The sequence below is a fragment of the Nicotiana tabacum genome, chromosome 12, assembly GCF_000715075.1.
Source record: "Nicotiana tabacum cultivar K326 chromosome 12, ASM71507v2, whole genome shotgun sequence".
NCBI classification, from domain to species: Eukaryota; Viridiplantae; Streptophyta; class Magnoliopsida; order Solanales; family Solanaceae; genus Nicotiana; species Nicotiana tabacum.
The window spans coordinates 24,698,977-24,719,260 of NC_134091.1; positions in this window are offsets into that span (position 1 = coordinate 24,698,977).

The window sequence follows — 20,284 nt, forward strand, 5'->3', positions numbered from 1 at the left end:
AGATGTTTTCGGGAAAAAACTTTTGTAACATCATCCATTAACGCCTTAACCCAGAAAGGCAGTAAAGGCAAGGTTTGTTCGAACTCTCGAACACAACCTTATTTTGTGCGAAGGCATTTTTAACCTTTGTAAATACAAATGACAAAAGAAAGGAAAAATATGAGAGATGAAAGGGAAGGAAAAGCTTTATATTTATATACAATGATTTTTTACAAAGGCCAAATCGGCCTAACACAAAAAAAAATTTACAACGGCCAAAAACGACCTCATAAAAATGCAAAAGATAAAAAATCCTAAGTGGCTTAGTCTTCGTCGGAGGTTGAATCTCCATCCTCGGGATTATCTCCATCTTCGGATTCACTCGAGCTCTCGGAGTCTTCCTCAGAAAAGGCCAGCCTCCGGGCCCTGTCCTCCTTAGATTTGTCATTTTCGATCTCACCCGCAATATCGAAACCCTGGGCATGAACTCCATCGAGCACTTCCCTTCGAGCTTGACACTTTGCATGATCTACCATGCCTTTGGCCTTGGCCTGGATAGCCTCGACGTCGACCCTAAACTGGGCCACTTTGGAATCAGCTTTTGTGTTGGCCACGGTCACCTCAGATCTGGCCACGACCACCTCAGACCTGGCCACCTCGAGTTCGTTGGCCAAACTTGCCTTATTAGAAACGGCCAAATCCAACCAAAACTGAAGCTCCTTGATCTTCTCGACCTATACCGAGGCCTTATCTTTTACACCTCGAAGTTGGGTCTCGGCTAACTTCATTTGTACTTGGACGGTCTCCTTTTTCGAGGCTAGGATGTCCATGTTCTTTTTGATTTCTTCCGCCTTGGCCTGTATCTCATCTACCTGCGTCTGGAGCCGTCCGATTTGTTCGAGCGTTTGTCGAACCTTTAGAACCGGATCGTTAGTAGTTATCTCCAATTCATCTTCACTATCGTGAAGAACTTGGAATACCTGCTCGGCCATCTCGGCATGCTCATCCCGAGCCGTCACTCAGTCGACCTGTAGGTTCTCACTAAGAAGCTTGTAGGTATCACTTTTCTTAGTGAGGTTCCGAACCTCAACCTCGTGCTCCTCCCGGATTTGGAGAAAAGCCTCGTGATGCCGACCCCCCACCAAGACGTGTAAATGGCAGAAATTTTACAGCAGTAGAACGAACCTTGGGCTTGACCGAGCGGTTCAAATTGGTTGAATCTTTCTCAATCATCCTGGCCGGAACTTGTATGCAGCACTTGTACGGAGGTGCATGCATAAAGGTTTGGAACTCTTTTCTTATCCTCAGCCGCCTCCAACTCTTTCTGTGGGTCAGACAACTTCCTTAGGTCAGCAGACATCATATTGATCTCTACTGCTAACGCCGTAGCCTACAAACAAGGGAGAAGTTGTTAGAATTATCTACAACTCCGAGTTTAAAAGAAATAATGGAGAAACCTTTGAAGTTACCCGATTCAGAGCATGCTGGTCCTCATTGAAAAGACAAGTGGCTCCCACCGCGTTCATCACGGCTTGGTCTTCCTCGGTCACCAAGGATCGAAGGTAGCTAGCAATCCCCATGGGAGGAGAGAAATTTCGGGCATCCGCCGGGATAGAAAGCACTATATTCCGCCTACGGTTCGGATTAACACTTAGGGTCGGGAATCGGTCCACCAATTTTGGGCTCGATGAAGAACCGGTAGTGCCCAATGACGGTACTTTTTTCGGTATCGATAAACCACCAAACCTGGTGGCATCCTCCGAAGCAGCAGACTCAAACCCATCCAAGAAGCCATGGATATCGGTCGCCCCATGAATGCCTTCGTAAGAGCGACCTTCCAACATATTGGCCTCGTGGATCATAGCATCCGAAATCTGAGGGGATCCGAAAATATCAATCACTCCGAGCTCGTCCCTCGAGACATCTTCCACTGCCCGGGAAGCCTCGAGCTCGGTTTCGCTCTCGACCATCTCAGCTTGGGACAGAGTGGCCTCAACTCCTTCTGGTTCAGGAACTATGGCCAAAGCTCCCTCCTCGACCTCCGCCTGATCGGAGGACTATGGTATCAAAGTACCAGCCCGCACACGGGCCACTAATTGGGAATTATCTTCCTTTTCTCCTTCTTCAGGCTCGTTCCTTAATCGGCTGATTAATTTCGAAGACATAACACCAGTGTCCCCCTTGGGATTGCAAAACTTCCTCATCGGTTTTTTCTTTTCCGAGCCCGGGGAACTCGGAGCCCCTTTTATCTTCTTCTCTTTGTCCTGCTTCGGAGCAGGTGGAAGGACGACTTCGTCACCAGATGGGAGCCTAATTGCAACATCCTTTCCGATGCCTGCCAAAGAAAAATATGAGTAAGCTCAAAGAAAAGTCTGAACGATCACCGTTCTAAGAAGAAAACTCACCATGGTTACGGGCCTTCCATCGACCCTTCGACAACTCCATCCAAGCACGCTCTGAGTACAGCCTCTGTAACGCGAGGCCTTCAACCCATTTTCTAAGATCCGAAATTGGGTCTGGCATCTGGGCCATAGTTGCAATGCCAAAAAATATCAATAAAAAAGAAATAAGATGAAAAGCAACGAGATTAAACCTTCTAAGCAAAGTGCTACTTACGTTCCATATTCCATTTCTCGGGAAATGGCATGTATTCAGAGGGGATCAGATCCGAAGTCCTTACTCGAACAAATCGACCCATCCAACCTCGGTCCCGACCTTCATCTATGCTCGAGAACGGAGCCTTATTGGCTCGGCGAGCAAGCTTGATCAACCCCCCTCGATAGAGTCGGGGACTATAGAGGCGCACAAGGTGGTCGAGGGTAAAGGGACATCCCTCGATTTTGCTTACAAAAAATCAGAGGAGAATCACTATTCTCCAAAAAGAGGGGTGGATTTGGTCGAGGGTCACATCATACCTTTTACAAAAGGCAATAATAATGGGATATAAGGGACCTAACGTAAAGGGATAAGTGTAAACACTTAGAAACCCCTCCACGAAGGTAGTGATCGATTCCTCGGGCGAAGGAACCATCACATGCTTATCGACCCAGTTGCATTCCTGTTTAACCCTAGGGAGGAGTCTTTCGGTGATTGTAGATATGTACCTCGAGACCGGTTCACATCGGCCCGCTATCAAGGAGGCCTTTTCGACCCTAAAATCAGTAACAGTCGGGCACCCTGCCAGAATGAATTCCTTAGGGTGAGATTCCGCCGCAGCTTCACCGCCGGCGGGCCGTGATGAGGAAGCAGCTTACTTTTGTGGTACGATTTTGAAAGTTTTCGCCATTAATGAGCAAAGGAAAAGAGAATTAAGATGATATGCGGTTTGATTAGAGTTCTAGAAATTTTGGTGTGAAAATTGTGAAGCAAAGGGATTTTTTTTCTAAAGAGGAAGCAAGAGTAGAAAGAGCTTTTGAGTATGAAAGTTTGAATACTTATAGCTTGATGATGGAGGTTCAGAACTGGTAGTGGTCGACCAACGACTGACAGGCATTTAATGCCTTGATAATTGGACCGACGGGACGTTTTGTCACATACGTCATAATCGGGCTCGTCGCTGACGTCATTACCCATCTAGTAGAAGTTCGAAAATTCATATCGTTTCTCACCATCTTCTTTCCGAGAAACGAGGGGACTATCTGTATACGGTCAAAATCGAGCCTGTATTTTATGTGACTTATCGAGAGTAGAACATGATAGTGCAAAGTTCAACCTCGTGTAATATCGAGCCATGATGCGAAGTTAGGTTACCGAGTTCGTGACCCAGAGACCGATCAAGATCGAGATCGAGCAAAATAGAGACCGATCAAGATCAAGATCGGCCAAGATCGAGGAAAGCTTATCGAGCCAAAAAACAGAAAGCCGAAATATCCGAAATTGGGTGAGAATCTCGGCGGAAATCCCGGCGCATATCAAGGAGAGGCCAATTAATTAATCTATCATGGGATTCCTTGCTGTATTTAGAAATTATATTAATAATAGGACTTCCCTACTATATAAATGGGGTCTGATCATTTGTAGTGGAACTCATTCATACAATATAAGCAATATACTGCCTTTCTTGTGGTTTTCAATATTCAATCATTTTGTCCTTGTATCATTTCACTCCCCACTTAGTTTGAGGGTAACCAAATTTGAGGGTCAATGCTAATTGATTCATTCGATTTGTATTTATTTCGTTTACGACTAATTTCGATACGTGTATTTATATTTTTTCAATTTGTATCAAAATATATCACGTATCCTTAAAATAACGTACAAAATCAATTGGTACCAATTTTTTCAGGTAAACAAGTTTTACGGGACTCTTCAACGAAAATAGGTAGAAACACATGTCATTGTTCAGATAGTAAATTGTCTGTCGTCCTTATATATTGGAATATTCATCATTGTGGATTGTAAACCTCCTACAATTTAATTCAAAAACTTAGGTGTGTAAAAGAAAATGGAAAAACATCACCCATTTAAGCGAGTTACTTATTTAAAAACTTTCACCTTACTAATTCACATATCGATTATCTTCTCGTATCATACTTCTGAAGAAAAAGAATCATACATGTCAAAATTTACATTCCCCCATCACTCTCTCTATATATATTAACCGTGTACAATTTCTTACACAGTCAAATCAAAGTGACCTACAATAAAAAGATAATAATCAAAATTTAGTAACATAGAAGTCAATTTATATATAAATAACCTGTTATAGATAAGTTTAAATGAACTAATAGTGCAACAATTATTTACATTTTTAGTGTATGTAAAATATACTTTCTCCGTTCCATTTTAGTTGGCACTTGGCACTAATTTTTATTAGTCCAAAAAAATTGACATATTTTAATATTTTCTTAAAAGAAGTTTTTATTTGAATATTGTGGTGTATGTAATGTATTCTTCTTTTCGTTTTGCCTATCCGTTACAGGCTTCTTTATGAACTACCTTTTGAATTAATACACAATACTAGGCTTATTTAGCGCATTAACTTAGGTCTTCTATTTCAAACGTAACGTGTTCTTCCTCTATTGAGAGTAAATTTGAATAAGATGAATAATCGTATTGCATAAGACTCAACTTTTCACATTTTGGATAAATTAAAGTTCTTTGCTAGGATTTTAAAATTTGACTTCGGCAAAACAAAATACTAGTACTAGAATATATTCAGTTTAAGACAGCGGACCAATGTAAAAGATTGGACTGCTGAAGTCCTCTAACTTTAAGTAACTTCTTTTTAGGAAATTTTGCGTATTATGGCAAACGTATACATCCTATTTATTATAAATCAAAATTATTTTAAAATATTATTTTCTATAGTTACCTTTTATATTTTATAGCAAAATAAGTATTTATGGTATACCATACCATTTAGGCGTGAAATACGCTATGTTTTTTCTCTCTTTCTTTTAATTAACACACGATTCTCTCTCAAAATCTCAGTAAAATTTTTCTTCTATCTCTCTCTTCCTTCTCTCCTTCGAGCAAAATATTTCCTTCTTATCCGGCTGAATCCTTCATTTCCTCTCGTTGCTGTCTAAAGTTTAAGCACAGTTAATCTAAAAACATTCAAGTTTTTAAGTTATAAATCCCTCAGCTCCAAGTGATTATGTTTCAAAATCTCCATTGCCTGATTATGGTGAAAAGCCGACAACTGGAATCCCTGTGGCAGCAGCGAGCTATCCTCTTAGGTGAACAGATCTGTCCATGGCTACACCGGGGAAGATTTGAGGGCCGGTTTTTGTTCATCTCCTTTTTTAGTTTTAATATGATGTATACAGTATTTTGCTTGGCCGGAAAATGCCATCTCCAACGAACTTTCTTCTCTTCTTTGCTATTTATCACATACAAAGATACAAATATATTGTATTCTGTACAAATTCACTCAAACACATTATATTTTTGTATAATACATTATTTTTTTGCTTGTATTTATGTATTTCGAAGGTCTGTATTTTTAGTATGCATGAATACATGATATAAACATTGAAATGTACTGAATACAAACATTGAAATAGAACATAATATAAACAGTGAATACATTTAATTTTAAAATACAGTGAAATACAGTATAATATACTGAATGCAAAAACGAATACAGTGAATACAACCAATGAAATATACTGAATACAACAGTAATAACACATATTAGGAATAACTAAAATACTGTTAATTCAAATATATTTGAATACACTGAATACAAAATAGTGAATACAATAAATACAAACATTGAATCTAATGAATGCAACAATAAAAAATAAATATTGAAACACACTAAATACAACAGTTATATACAACTGAAAAATTATTCTAATTAATTGGGTTGGTAATGAGGCGTGTTAGAATTGATTTTGTTGAGTTATATTAGGAGTGTATCTGTCATGACCCAAAATTCCCACCTTCGGGACCGTGATGGTGCCTAACATTTCACTTGCTAGGCAAGCCAACGTTAGAATAATATTAGCCATTTTAAAATAATTTTAAATTAAGTAATAACAAAAAAATAAATACGGAAATAAAGTTTGAAATAAAGTGAATAATCCATAATAATAGCGATGTCTAAATACCATCCCAGAACTGGTGTCACAAGTGCACGAGCTACTAGAATAATACAAATAATGGTCTGAATGAAAATGAAACTGTCTGAAAGAAATACACAGCTACGATAAAGTGGACGGGGACTTCAGGACTGCGAACGTCATGCAATTATACCTTAAGTCTCTTGCGAATAGCTGAATCCGAGTAAATATACTGTACGCCACTAGGACCAACTCCGGTATCTGCACAACAAGTGCAGAATGTAGTATGAGTACAACCGACCCCATGTAGTATGATCAAGTAGTGACGAGGCTAAGGCAAGTCACTTACATTAACCTGTACGCAATAATAATAATAACAACAATAATAGAAATAAAACAGATAACTCATTTCAATAGTTGAAGCCAACTCGGCAGTCATAACCAATTATTATTTCAATCAATTTCCGTTGCGGCGTGCAACGCGATCCCACAATATATTCATATTCAATTTCGTTGCGGCGTGCAACCCGATCCCACAATATATTCATTTTCATTTAATCCCGTTGCGACGTGCAACCCGATCCTCAATATATCTTTTCATTCAATTCTATTGCGGCGTGCGACCCGCTCCTCTAATATATTCATTTCATTCAATTCTGTTGCGGCGTGCAACCCGCACCTCCAATATATTCACTTTCATTTATGCTGCGGCGTGCAACCCGCTCCTCAAATAATATAATTTATCAATTCTTATAAAAGAAATTACTCCAATAAATGCAACAATTAATATAAAATTATAAGACAACAAGCATACAATAATTATGATTTATTTAGAAATAAGTGATGACAAGTAGCAATTAATTGTGGAAATTAAGGAGGAAATAAGTAATTTGATAATTAGTATGCTAAATATCAAGTAGCAATTAAATCACATAAATCAAATAAGCATGTAACAATTATAGCATAGATTCAAGGCATAATATTGAGCAAGAAATATGAGAAAAATAATTAATATAATAATTAATTCATGATTTAAAATAATTTATGATTTTTAAATAATTATGCAAACAATTAATTTGACAACGTATAGACACTCGTCACCTCGCCTATACGTCGTTTACATGAATTTCACATAACAAATAATTCAAGGGTTCTATTCCCTCAAGTCAAGGTTAACCATGACACTTACCTCGCTTTGTAACCAATTTCAAGATTCCAATAAACCTTTGCCTTGTGAATTCATGTCCGAAAGCTTAAAATCTAGTCACAAACAATTCAATATACTCAACACGAATCGTAGAAATTAATTCCATATGAATTTACTAATTTTTCGGATTAAAATCTGAAATTCATTTTAAAACAATTGACAGTGGGATCCACGTCTCGAATCCCGAAAAAACTCACGAAATCCGAATACCCGTTCCGATACGAGTTCAACCATACAAAATTTATCAAATTCCGACATCGAATTGACCTTTAAATCTTCATTTTATATTTTTGGAAGATTTTATAAAAATCTGATTTGTCTTCTATAAATTCACGGATTCATGATGTAAATGAGTATGGAATTATAAAATATAATCAATATAGGATAAGGAACACTTACCCCAATGTTTTCCCATAAAAATCGCCTAAATCCGAGACTCTAAACTCAAAATGAGTAAAAATGGCTAACTCCCGATTTTTAAGCATTATGTCTAGCATTTTCGCACATACGGACACTTAACCGCATCTGCGGGATGGCTCGCTTCTGCAGACTCGCTTCTACGACAAGGCTGCCCCTTCCCCTTTTTCGCTTCTGCGATGTGTGTGCCGCTTCTGCGATCGCGCTTCTGCGATTCCCCATCCGCTTCTGCGGACTATCCGCTTCTGTGAGGACAGGCTCGCTTCTGCGAGCTCACACCTGCGGTCTAAAATCGGCAGGTGCGATTATACCAAAAGGCCAAAATTTCAGATTTTTCTTAAGTATAAATTTTGATCTGTTAACCATCCGTAATCCACCCGAGGCCCGCGGGACCTCAACCAAATACACCAACAAGTCCTAAAACATCATACGTACTTAGTCGAAACCTCAAATCACATCAAACAATGCTAAAACCACGAATCATACCTCAATTCAAGTTTAAGGAAACTTAAGAATTTTCAACTTCTACATTCGATGTCGAAACCTAACAATCAAGTCCGATTGACCTCAAATTTTGCACACAAGTCATAAATGACTTAACGGACCTATAAAAATTTTTAGAACTAGATTCCAACCCCGATATCAATAAAAGTCAATTTGTGGTCAAACTTTGAAATATTTAAGCCTTTAAGCTTCTAGTTTTCGTCAACTCGCGATAATTCAAGCTAGGGACCTCCAAATTAAATTCTGGGCATACGACTAAGTCCCAAATCACAATACGAACCTACTAAAACTGTCAAAATACTGATCCGGGTCCATTTTCTCAAAAATGTTGATCGAAGTCAACTCAATTGAGTTTTAAAGTTCTATTTCACATTTTAATCCATTTTTCACATAAAAACTTTTCAAAAAATTATACGGACTGTGCACACAAGTCGAGAAATGATAAAAATAGTGCTTTTCGAGATCTTAGAACACAAAAATAAATGTTTAAATTAAAGATGATATTTTGGATCATCACATTCTCCACCTCTAAAACAAACGTTCGTCCTCGAACGAAATTAGAAAAGTGCACGAGCTAGTGAAAAAATGTGGATATTTACTCTGCATGTCCGACTCAGACTCCCAGGTAGCTTCCTCAATCGGCTGACCTTTCCATTACACCCTAACTGAAGAATAACTCTTAGATCTCAATGGTCGGACCTGCCGGGCTAGAATAGCTACCGGCTCCTCTTCATAAGTCAAATCTTTGTCCAATTGGACTGAGCTAAAATCTAACACATGGGACGGATCACCATAATATTTCTGGAGCATAGACACATGGAACACCGGATGAACTGTTGATAAACTAGGTTGTAGTGCAAGCCTGTAGGCTATTTCACCCACCCTTTCAAGAATTTCAAAGGGTCCGATATACCTAGGACTCAATTTGTCCTTCTTTCTGAATCTCATTACACCTTTCATAGGTGAAACCCGGAGCAATACTCTTTATCCTACCATGAATGCAACATCATGAACTTTACTGTCGGCATAACTCTTTTGCCTAGACTGAGTTGCGCGAAGTCGATACTGAATAATCTTGATCTTATCCAAGGCATCCTATACCAAATCGGTACCCAACAACAGAGCCTCTCCCGGTTCAAACCAGCCAACTGGCGATCGATATCGCCTCCTGTATAATGCTTCATATGGAGCCATCTGAATGCTCGACTGGTAACTATTATTATAGGCAAACTCCGCAAGTGGCAAGAACGGATCCCAAGAACCTCCAAAGTCTATAACACAAGCGCGAAGCATATCTTCCAATATCTGAATAGTGCGCTCTGACTATCCGTCTGTCTATGGATGAAATGTTGTACTCAACTCAACTCGCATGCCTAACTCACGTTGTACAGCCCTCCAAAAGTGCAAGGTGAACTGTGTACCTCGATCAGAAATGATAGACACGGGTACACCATGAAGACGGACAATCTCGCGGATGTAAATCTCAGCTAACCGCTCTGAGGAATAGGTAACTGCTACTGGAATGAAATGTGCTGACTTGGTCAACATGTCCACAATGACCCATACTGCATCGAACTTCCTCTGAGTTCGGGGGAGCCCAACAACAAAATCCATAGTGATACACTCTCACTTCCACTCAGGAATTTCTAACTTCTGAAGCAGACCTCCAGGTCTCTGATGCTCGTACTTGACTTGCTGACAATTTAAACACCAAGCTACATATGCAGCTATATCCTTCTTCATTCTTCTCCACCAATAATGTTGCCGCAAATCTTGATACATTTTGGCGGTACCCGGATGAATAGAATACCGGGAATTGTGGGCCTCTTCAAGAATTAATTCATGAAGCCCATTCACATTAGGCACACAAATACGACCCTGCATATGCAGAACTCCATCTTCCCCTACAGTAACCTGTTTGGCACCACCGTGCCGCACTGTGTCCTTAAGGACAAGCAAATAAGGATCATCATACTGTCGCTCTCTGATACGCTCATACAAGGAAGACCGAGCCACTGTGCAAGCTAGAATCCGACTAGACTCTGAAACATCTAACCTCACAAACTGATTGGCCAAAGTCTGAACATCTGCAGCTAGCGGCTTTTCACCAACCAGAATATATGCAAGGCTGCCCATACTCACAACCTTTCTACTCAAAGTATCAGCCACCACATTGGCCTTTTCGGGGTGATACAAAATGGTGATATCATAGTCTTTCAACAACTCCAACCATCTTCTCTGCCTCAGATTGAGGTCTTTTTGTTTGAACAGGTACTGTAGACTATGATGATCAGTGAATACCTCACACGAGACACCGTAAAGGTAATGTCTCCAAATCTTCAGCGCATGAACAATGGCTGCCAATTCTAAGTCATGAACATGGTAATTTTTCTCATGAACTTTCAACTACCGCGATGCATATGCATTCACTCTGCCATCTTGCATTAATAATGCACCAAGCCCAATGCGAGTTGCATCACAATACACCGTATAAGATCCTGAACCTGTGGGTAATACCAACACTGGCGCCGTAGTCAAAGCAGTCTTGAGCTTCTGAAAGCTCAACTCACACTCATCTGACCATCTAAATAGGGCACCCTTCTGGGTCAATTTGGTCAATGGAGATGCTATAGATGAAAACCCCTCCACAAACCGACGATAATAATCTGCCAAACCCAGGAAACTACGGATCTCTGTAGCTGAATTAGGTCTAGGCCAATTCTGAACTGCCTTAATCTTCTTAGGATCCACTTTTATGCCTTCTGCCGATATAACATGCCCCAAAAAGGCAATTGAGTCTAACCAAAATTCGTATTTTTAAAATTTGGCATATAACTGCTTATTCTTCAAAGTCTGAAGCACAATCCGAAGATATTGCTCATGCTCCTCTCAACTGCCGGAGTAAATCAAGATATCATCAATGAATACCACCACAAACGAATCCAAATAGGTCTTGAAGACCCGGTTCATCAAATCCATAAATGTTGTTGGGGCATTTGTCAGCCCAAATGACATCACTAGAAATTCATAATGCCCATACCGAGTCCGAAAAGCTGTCTTAGGGACATAAGATGCCCTAATCTTCAACTGATGATAGCCAGACCTCAAGTCAATCTTCGAAAATACCTTGGCACCCTAAAGCTGATCGAATAAGTCATCAATTCTTGGCAATGGATACTTGTTCTTGATAGTAGCCTTGTTCAACTGCCGATAATCTATACACATCCGCATTGAACCATCTTTCTTCTTTACAAATAACACTGGTGCACCCCAAGGCGAGACACTAGGTCTAATAAATCCCTGATCAAGCAAGTCTTGTAACTGCTCCTTCAATTCTTTCAACTCCGGCGGGGCCATACGGTATGGTGGAATAGAAATGGGCTAAGATCCCGGAGCCAAATCAATACAGAAGTCAATATCTCTGTCGGGTGGCATCCCCGAAAAATCTACAGGAAAATACTTCTGGAAATTCAGGAACAACTGGTACTGAGTCCATAGAAGGAACATCCGCACTGGGATCGCGAATATAAGCCAAATAGGCTAGACACCCCTTCTCGACCATACACCGAGCCTTCATATAAGAAATAACCCTACTGGTAGAATGACCAGGAGTTCCTTTCCACTCTAATCGACGAGACCCCGGCATGTCTAAGGTCACCGTTTTGGCATGAAAATCCAATATAGCATGATAAGGTGACAGCCAATCCATACCCAGTATGACGTCAAAATCTACCATGTCGAGAAGTAGAAGATCCACACTAGTCTCAAGCCTCCCAATAGTAACCACGCACGAATGATAGACATGATCTACAATGTTAGAATCCCCCACCAGTGTGGACACGTGCACAGAAGCACTCAAAGAATCAAGAGGCACAACCAAATATGAGGCAAAGTAGGAGGACACATAGGAGTAAGTAGATCCTGGATCAAATAAAACTGAAGCATCTCTATGGAAACTGGAACAATACCTGTGATCATGGCATCGGATGACTCGGCCTCAGGCCTAGCTGGAAAAGCATAAAATTAGGGCTGGGCCCCACCACTCGGAGCTATATCTCTGGGACGGCCTCTAACTGGTTGTCCTCCACCTCTAACAACCTGACCTCCCCCTCTAGCTGTCTGACCCCTGCCCCTAGCTGGCCGGACAAGCGGTTGAGCAACCAGTGCCGGTATGATGGCATGAGAATCCTGGTGAGATCTGTTGCTCGACAACCTAGGGAAATACCTCCTTATGTGACTAATGTTCCCACACTCATAACACCCATCCTGCTGTCGTGGTTGCTGAAGCTGAAGCTGACCCAAATGGGTCGGATAGCCGCCATAGTGACTCTGGACTGATGGTGCACTGATATGAGCTGGATGTGCACCAAATGTCGGCTGCCTAGAGTAAGGCATTATAGGACCATGACTCCCTGAAGCACCATGCGATGCCTAAAGTGCTGAATAAAATGGCCCGGGAGAATGACCCCTACCATAAGTACCCTTCCTCCCGATGAGGCGCCTCTGAAATTACCGAAATGACGGGGCCTCTTATCTGACACTGGCCCTCTCTCCTATGAAAGAACTATCTCGACCCGCCTGGCGACATTAGCAGCCGTCTGAAAAGAAATCTCACCCCTGGTCTCTTTGGCCATCTGTAGTTTGATAGGTTGAACGAGTCCATCAATGAACCTTCTCACCCTCTCTCTCTCTCTCTCTCTCAGTAGGAAGTAGAAGAAGAGCATGACGGGCTAGATCCATAAAACGGGTCTCATACTGAGTGACTGACATACTGCCCTGCTGGAGACGCTCAAACTGCTTGTGGTAATTCTCTTTCAATGTGATAGGGAGGAACTTCTCTAGAAATAGCCGTGAGAACTACTCCCAAGTAAGTGCAGGCGAACCAACTGGTCTAGTAAATACATAACCTTTACACCACCTCTTGGCGGAACCAGTCATCTGAAACACAGCAAAATCAACCCTATTACTTTCTACTATCCCCATGTTCAGTAATACTTCATAGCAGCGGTCAAGAAAATCATGTGGGTCCTGAGAAGGTGTACCACTAAAATGGATTGGAAATAACTTGGGTCCTGAGAAGGTCTAGCACGACCTCGGCCTCTACCCCTGGTCATAGTTGCCACCGGGGGCTCTGGTCCATCTCCGTCGATAGATGTATTACGTGTTCTCGCCATATGCGAGAGAATAAGAATAGAATGGTTCAATTATCGATGATAGAATAAAATCGCATGACAGAATAAGAAAGAAGTGATACTGTTCCTAAACTCCATAGCCTCTAGAAGATAAGTACAAACCTCTCCGTACCGATCCTTCAGAATCTACTAAGCTTGCTCATGACTCGTGAGACCTATGTAACATAGTGCTCTGATACCAACTTGTCACGACCCGAAATTCTCACCTTCGGGACCGTGATGGTGCCTAACATTTTACCTGCTAGGCAGGCCAACGTTAGAATAATATTATCTATTTTAAAATAATTTTAAATTAATTAATTACAAAGAAACAAATGCGAGAATAAAGTATGAAATAAAGTGAATAATCCATAATAATAGCGATGTCTAAATACCATCCCTGAACTGGTGTCACAAGTGTACGGGCTACTAGAATAATACAAATAAAGGTCTGAATGAAATTGAAATTGTCTAAAAGAAATATGCAGCTACGATAAAGTGGAAGGGGACTTCAGAACTGCGAACGCCATGCAGTTATACCTCAAATCTCCTGCGAATAGCTGAATCCGAGAAAATCTATTGTACGCCACTGGGACCAACTCTGGTATCTACACAGGAAGTGCAGAGTGTAGTATGAGTACAACCGACCCCATGTACCCAGTAAGTGCCGAACCTAACCTCGACGAAGTAGTGATGAGGCTAAGACATGTCACTTACATTAACTTGTACGCAATAATAATAATAACAACAATAATAGAAATAAAACAGGTAACTCATTTCAACAGTTGAAGCCAACTCGGCAGTCATAACAAATTATTATTTCAAACAATTTCCGTTGCGGCGTGCAACACGATCTCACAATATATTCATATTCAATTCCGTTGCGGTGTGCAACCCGATCCCACAATATATTCATTTTCATTTAATCCCGTTGCGGCGTGCAACCCGATCCTCAATATATCTTTTCATTCAATTCTGTTGCGGCGTGCAACCCGCTCCTCCAATATATTCACTTTCATTTCTGTTGCGGCGTGCAACCCGCTCCTCAAATAATATAATTTATCAATTCTTATAAAAAAAATTACTCCAATAAATGCAACAGTTAATATAAAATTATAAGACAACAAATATACAATAATTATGATTTATTTAGAAATAAGTGATGACAAGTAGCAATTAATTATGGAAATTAAGGAGGAAATAGGTAATTTAATAATTAGTATGCTAAATATCAAGTAGCAATTAAGTCACATAAATCAAATAAGCATGTAGCAATTCTAGCATGGATTCAAGGCATAATATTGAGCAAGGAATATGAGAGAAATAATTAATATAATAATTAATTCATGATTTAAAATAATTTATAATTTTCAAATAATTATGCTAACAATTAATTTGACGACGTATAGACACTCGTCACCTCGCCTATACGTCGTTCACATAACAAATAATTCAAGGGTTTTATTCCCTCAAGTCAAGGTTAACCACGACACTTACCTTGCTTTGCAACCAATTTCAAGATTCCAATAAACCTTTGCCTCGTGAATTCGTGTCTGAAAGTTTCAAATCTAGTCATAAATAATTTAATATATTCACACGAATCATAGGAATTAATTTCATATGAATTTACTAATTTTTCGGATTAAAATCCAAAATTTATTTTTAAAAAATCGATAGTGGGACCCACGTCTCGAATCCCGAAAAAACTCACAAAATCCGAACACCCGTTCCGATACGAGCTCAACCATACAAAATTTATCGAATTCCGACATCGGATTGACCTTCAAATCTTCATTTTATATTTTTGGAAGATTTTATAAAAATCTGATTTTTCTTCCATAAATTCACTAATTCATGATGTAAATGAGTATGGAATCATGAAATATAATCAATATAGGATAAGGAACACTTACTCCAATGTTTTCCGTAAAAATCGCCATAAATCGCCTAAATCTGAGACTCAAAACTCAAAATGAGTAAAAATGGCTAACTCCCGATTTTTAAATATTCTGTCCAGCATTTTCGCATCTGTGGTTCCGCTTTTGCGGAGATTGTGGTCGCTTATGCGGACTCGCTTCTGCGACGAGGCTGCCCCTTCCCCTTTTCCGCTTATGCGATGCGTGTGCCGCTTCTGCGGTCGCGCTTCTGTGACGCCCCATCCGTTTCTGCGGACTATCCGCTTCTGCGAGGCCAGGCTCGCTTCTGCGGTCTAAAATCCGCAAGTGCGATTACACCAGTACGCCAAAATTTTAGATTTTTCTTAAATCCAAATTTTGATCTGTTAACCATCCAGAATCCACCCGAGGCCCCCGGGACCTCAACCAAATACACCAACATGTTCTAAAATATCATATGAACTTAGTCGAAAACTCAAATCACATCAAACAACGCTAAAACCACGAATCATACCTCAATTTAGGCTTAAGGAAACTTAAGAATTTTTAACTTTTATATTCGATGCCGAAATCTATCAAATCAAGTCCGATTGACCTCAAATTTTGCACACAAGTCATAAATGACATAACAGACCTATGAAAATTTTTAGAATTGGGTTCCGACCCGATATCAATAAAAGTCAATTTGTGGCCAAACTTTGAAACTTTAAGCCTTTAAGCTTCTAGTTTTCGTCAACTGGCGATAATTCAAGTTAGGGACCTCCAAATTAAATTTTGGGTATACGCCCAAATCCCAAATCACGATACGAACCTACCGAAACTGTCAAAACACTGATCCGGGTCCGTTTGCTCAAAATGTTGACCGAAGTCAACTCAGTTGAGTTTTAAAGTTCTATTTCACATTTTAATCTATTTTTCACATAAAAACTTTTCGAAAAATTATACGGACTGTGCACGCAAGTCGAGGAATGATAAATAGTGCTTTTCGAGGTCTTAGAACACATAAATGAATGTTTAAATTAAAGATGACATTTTGGGTCATCACAGTATCACGCTAATTGATCCTATTTCCGTTATTAGATAGATGGACATACCTATTTTTAAGGTGATTGCCGTTACTATATTCATTAATACATGACACGAATACATGTGAATACAGTCACGTACAGCTGTAACCCCCTGTGTTTAGGCGACTTTTGCTATTATATTACTATCGTAACATCTAAAAAGTAGCTATATGAAGTAATTATATATATGATAGTTATAGGAAGTTAATATACATTAAACAATAGTAGTTTCTGAAAATTTGTGTATTTTCTATCCTTTTAACAATTCTAACGAAGTCAAGACAGGTGCTAGGGCTCTGTTTGTAGCCGGAGATTTATGGATATATTTAAATTTGATTCTTTAAATTGCACTATCCTCGCACAGAATTATGAACGTAATGTGTCAATTTAACAATTTGAAAATGTTGTGTCACAGCTCATAATTAAAAAGCTAGTAATTACGTACTAAACTGAAAAAGACCTTCAAAATAGACTACTTAATTAAGGAATATATATAAGTACTTGCTGAATATCTATTTACCGCATACTTGTCAATAACTTATCTAAAATAAAAGATTCTGCCTGCTTGTTCTTCTTATCACTACGTGTAAAGAATTAATGGTGGAAAATTCTTCAACCATAGTTCTAATCTCTTGAAATATATATCCCGTGAATGGCCATTATTTTGTGGAGCTTAGTACGTAATTTGAATTATAGATTCCTCTCATATTAAAGCTAATTGAACAATTGGGTTTCGGAGATTGGAGTTGCAGCTTACAGCTTGTTTGGATGGTTGTTGCCCATTGTATCGTATTGTATTGTTATTCCAAAACAATGCTTGTTTTGATTGTTTATTTAAAATTGATTGTATCGTATTGTTAAATCAATTGTTCCGCAATAACCAAAAGCCCCATTTTATAAAACAACCGATTTGGTATGGTTGGATCGTTTCCTATTTTCTTTTTCAATTATGCCCTTACTTATTACTCCATAATTCTATTTTATCATTTTTTATTTATTTATTTTAACTCTAAATCTCCAACCTATTGACCTACTTTGTCTTCTTTCATCTTTTCTAGAGTTGGTTTACCCTGTTCTTTTTATCCAAGTATCCATTCGATTCTTTGTCCATTCCATTGTTTTAATTTTCTTGTTGTTGTTGTTGTTGTTACTGCTGCTAATATTAGTTAACCTTTTTTTTCTCCAGGTTTTTGCTCTTGTTTCCAAGCTACGTAATTAATGATAAATTAGTAGAAAGAGATTCTTTTAAATTATTTTTATGTTTAATTTTTGATAAATTTTATTTAAAATAATTACGGGTATTTTAGTGAACTTATCAGTTACAGTACTACACTACGATACAGTCAAACCAAACAACAAAAATATTATTTAACAATAGCAAATGATACAATCTATTTAAATGTTGTATCCATAAAACGATACAATACAATACAATACAATACATTATAAAACGATGAGTAACAATGATCGATACAAACATAGTGTTAGTGATTGCTCAGGAATTCTCCTCTCTTATATCTAACTGATTAGTTCAATTGAACCAAATATTTTTGACACGATATATATATATATATAATAAATATTAAATTCATAATTTCACAGTATGTTTCTGCTCCCATCCCCCACTCAAAAAAAAAAAGTAAAGAAAAAGAAATAATTATATTCTGAATGGATCAGTACTCTTCTGATGTAAGAATCTGTAATTTATTATATATACGTTTCCTTCTTTTTTGTTTTGGGTTTTGACGCTGACATTTCGTACATAGTCTTATAAAAACCTTTATATGTCGGCACACAAAGTTTTTCTTTTTATTTATTAAGTCACGATAAGTTGGAACTAAATTGTTAAAAAAGTTAACGCGTAAATAAAACAGCTTCAACTATAATAGAAACTGGAGTATATATATCGTGCCAATTAAGTTTATATACCAAAAAAAAGAAAAAAAATCAAACTATTTCAAGAGCTTGAGTGGAAGAGTGATATTTCTAAAATAGGTTTATACATTGAATTTTCTCTGAATGTTAAGTAGATGAAAATGAAATGAATATATGCATGCATGCATAAGGAGATTTCCTATGATTTTCTTTAACGAACTACTAACATATATGAAGGTTATTTGTATGGATGGGAACAGATTTGTTGCCCCCATCAAATCAGATCATTTTCCCTAAGTCCAAAGAGAAAAAGAAAAGATAAAGTTGATATAAAGAGAATAACAAAGACCACAAATTGCACAATTAGTTAGTTATCAATCTTAGATGTGCACTTAGCATTTCCCTGAACCAATCATATAAAAGACACCTTAGACGTTGTTCAAACCTACTTTTAAAAGGTTGTTTTAGTTTCATTAATTAGTAGTATTAATTAATATTGTTATCTATATATGATCAAGTTTTGGCCTTTTCGGCTGCTATTTCCTTCCAATTTCCGGGGGAGCCGGTTGGTGGGCGGAACAATATTAGCTATTAGTACGAACATAGTAATTTTTTTTAAAATTATATATGTGTATTAAAATTTTTTGTTAAATATATATAAATATTTAATTTGTAACCTAATAAGAATTATGAATTGGATGACAAATAGTATAAAAATGATAGACTTCAAACTCTACCTCGGTCTGTGCGGGGCCATGTCTTAATTATTTTCTAGTCAGTCTTTTTCTTCATTTCCAAGTTTTTTGGTAGCTCAACAAAGAAAGTTCTTGAAAGTGTCAATGTATTTTTCCTTTTTGACTAGTTTGGGAAGAGTTGAGTGACAAAGTTGATTTTATCACCTAATAAAGCTGATAGCAACAGAGATGTATGTGTCTTTGTTTAATTTAGTTTGTACCTCAGTGATTTGCAATCTCTGACTTTGCTTTGCCTTTTTTCATATTTTTGTGATATTGCACTTTCCTAGTGATAAGGCAACTTTTCGTAGGGTTTGAAGATGCTTCTAATTAGGTTCCCTGTTGGTAATATAAAGTATGTCTCCTCGCTGATTTAAAAAGAAAACAAAATAAATGAGATAAGGGAGCTTAAAGATAATTGAAATGATGAGAGTTAGTTCACTCGTTTGGTCCACGGATTAAGAAAGAATTTGGGGAATTAACTTACTTTTTTATTGTAGCATGTTAATAGGTATCGGATTTTACAAAGACTACCTAACCAAGATATTTTTTTGTTTGACTGAAGTAATGTCAAATTTTATGTAAATATACAGTTAAGTATATATACCGGGTTAATTTTACTGACGGTCATTGAACTATCTTTCAATTTCACTAAAGTCATTTAACTATTTTTTGTCACTTAAAAGTAACTAAACTTTATCATTGTCACTTAAAAGTCATTTTGCCTCAAACCCCTATCATAAATATGACATGACATTAAATTTTATGATAAAAATCCAAAAATAAATGCCACATAAGCTAATATGGGTCATACCCATTTTAGATTCATTTATCCTTTAATGTGATTTGACCCATAATCCAAATGTGTTTCGATAAAAAAAAATATTAAGTTCCACATTAGTTTAAAATGATTATCTTATACTAAA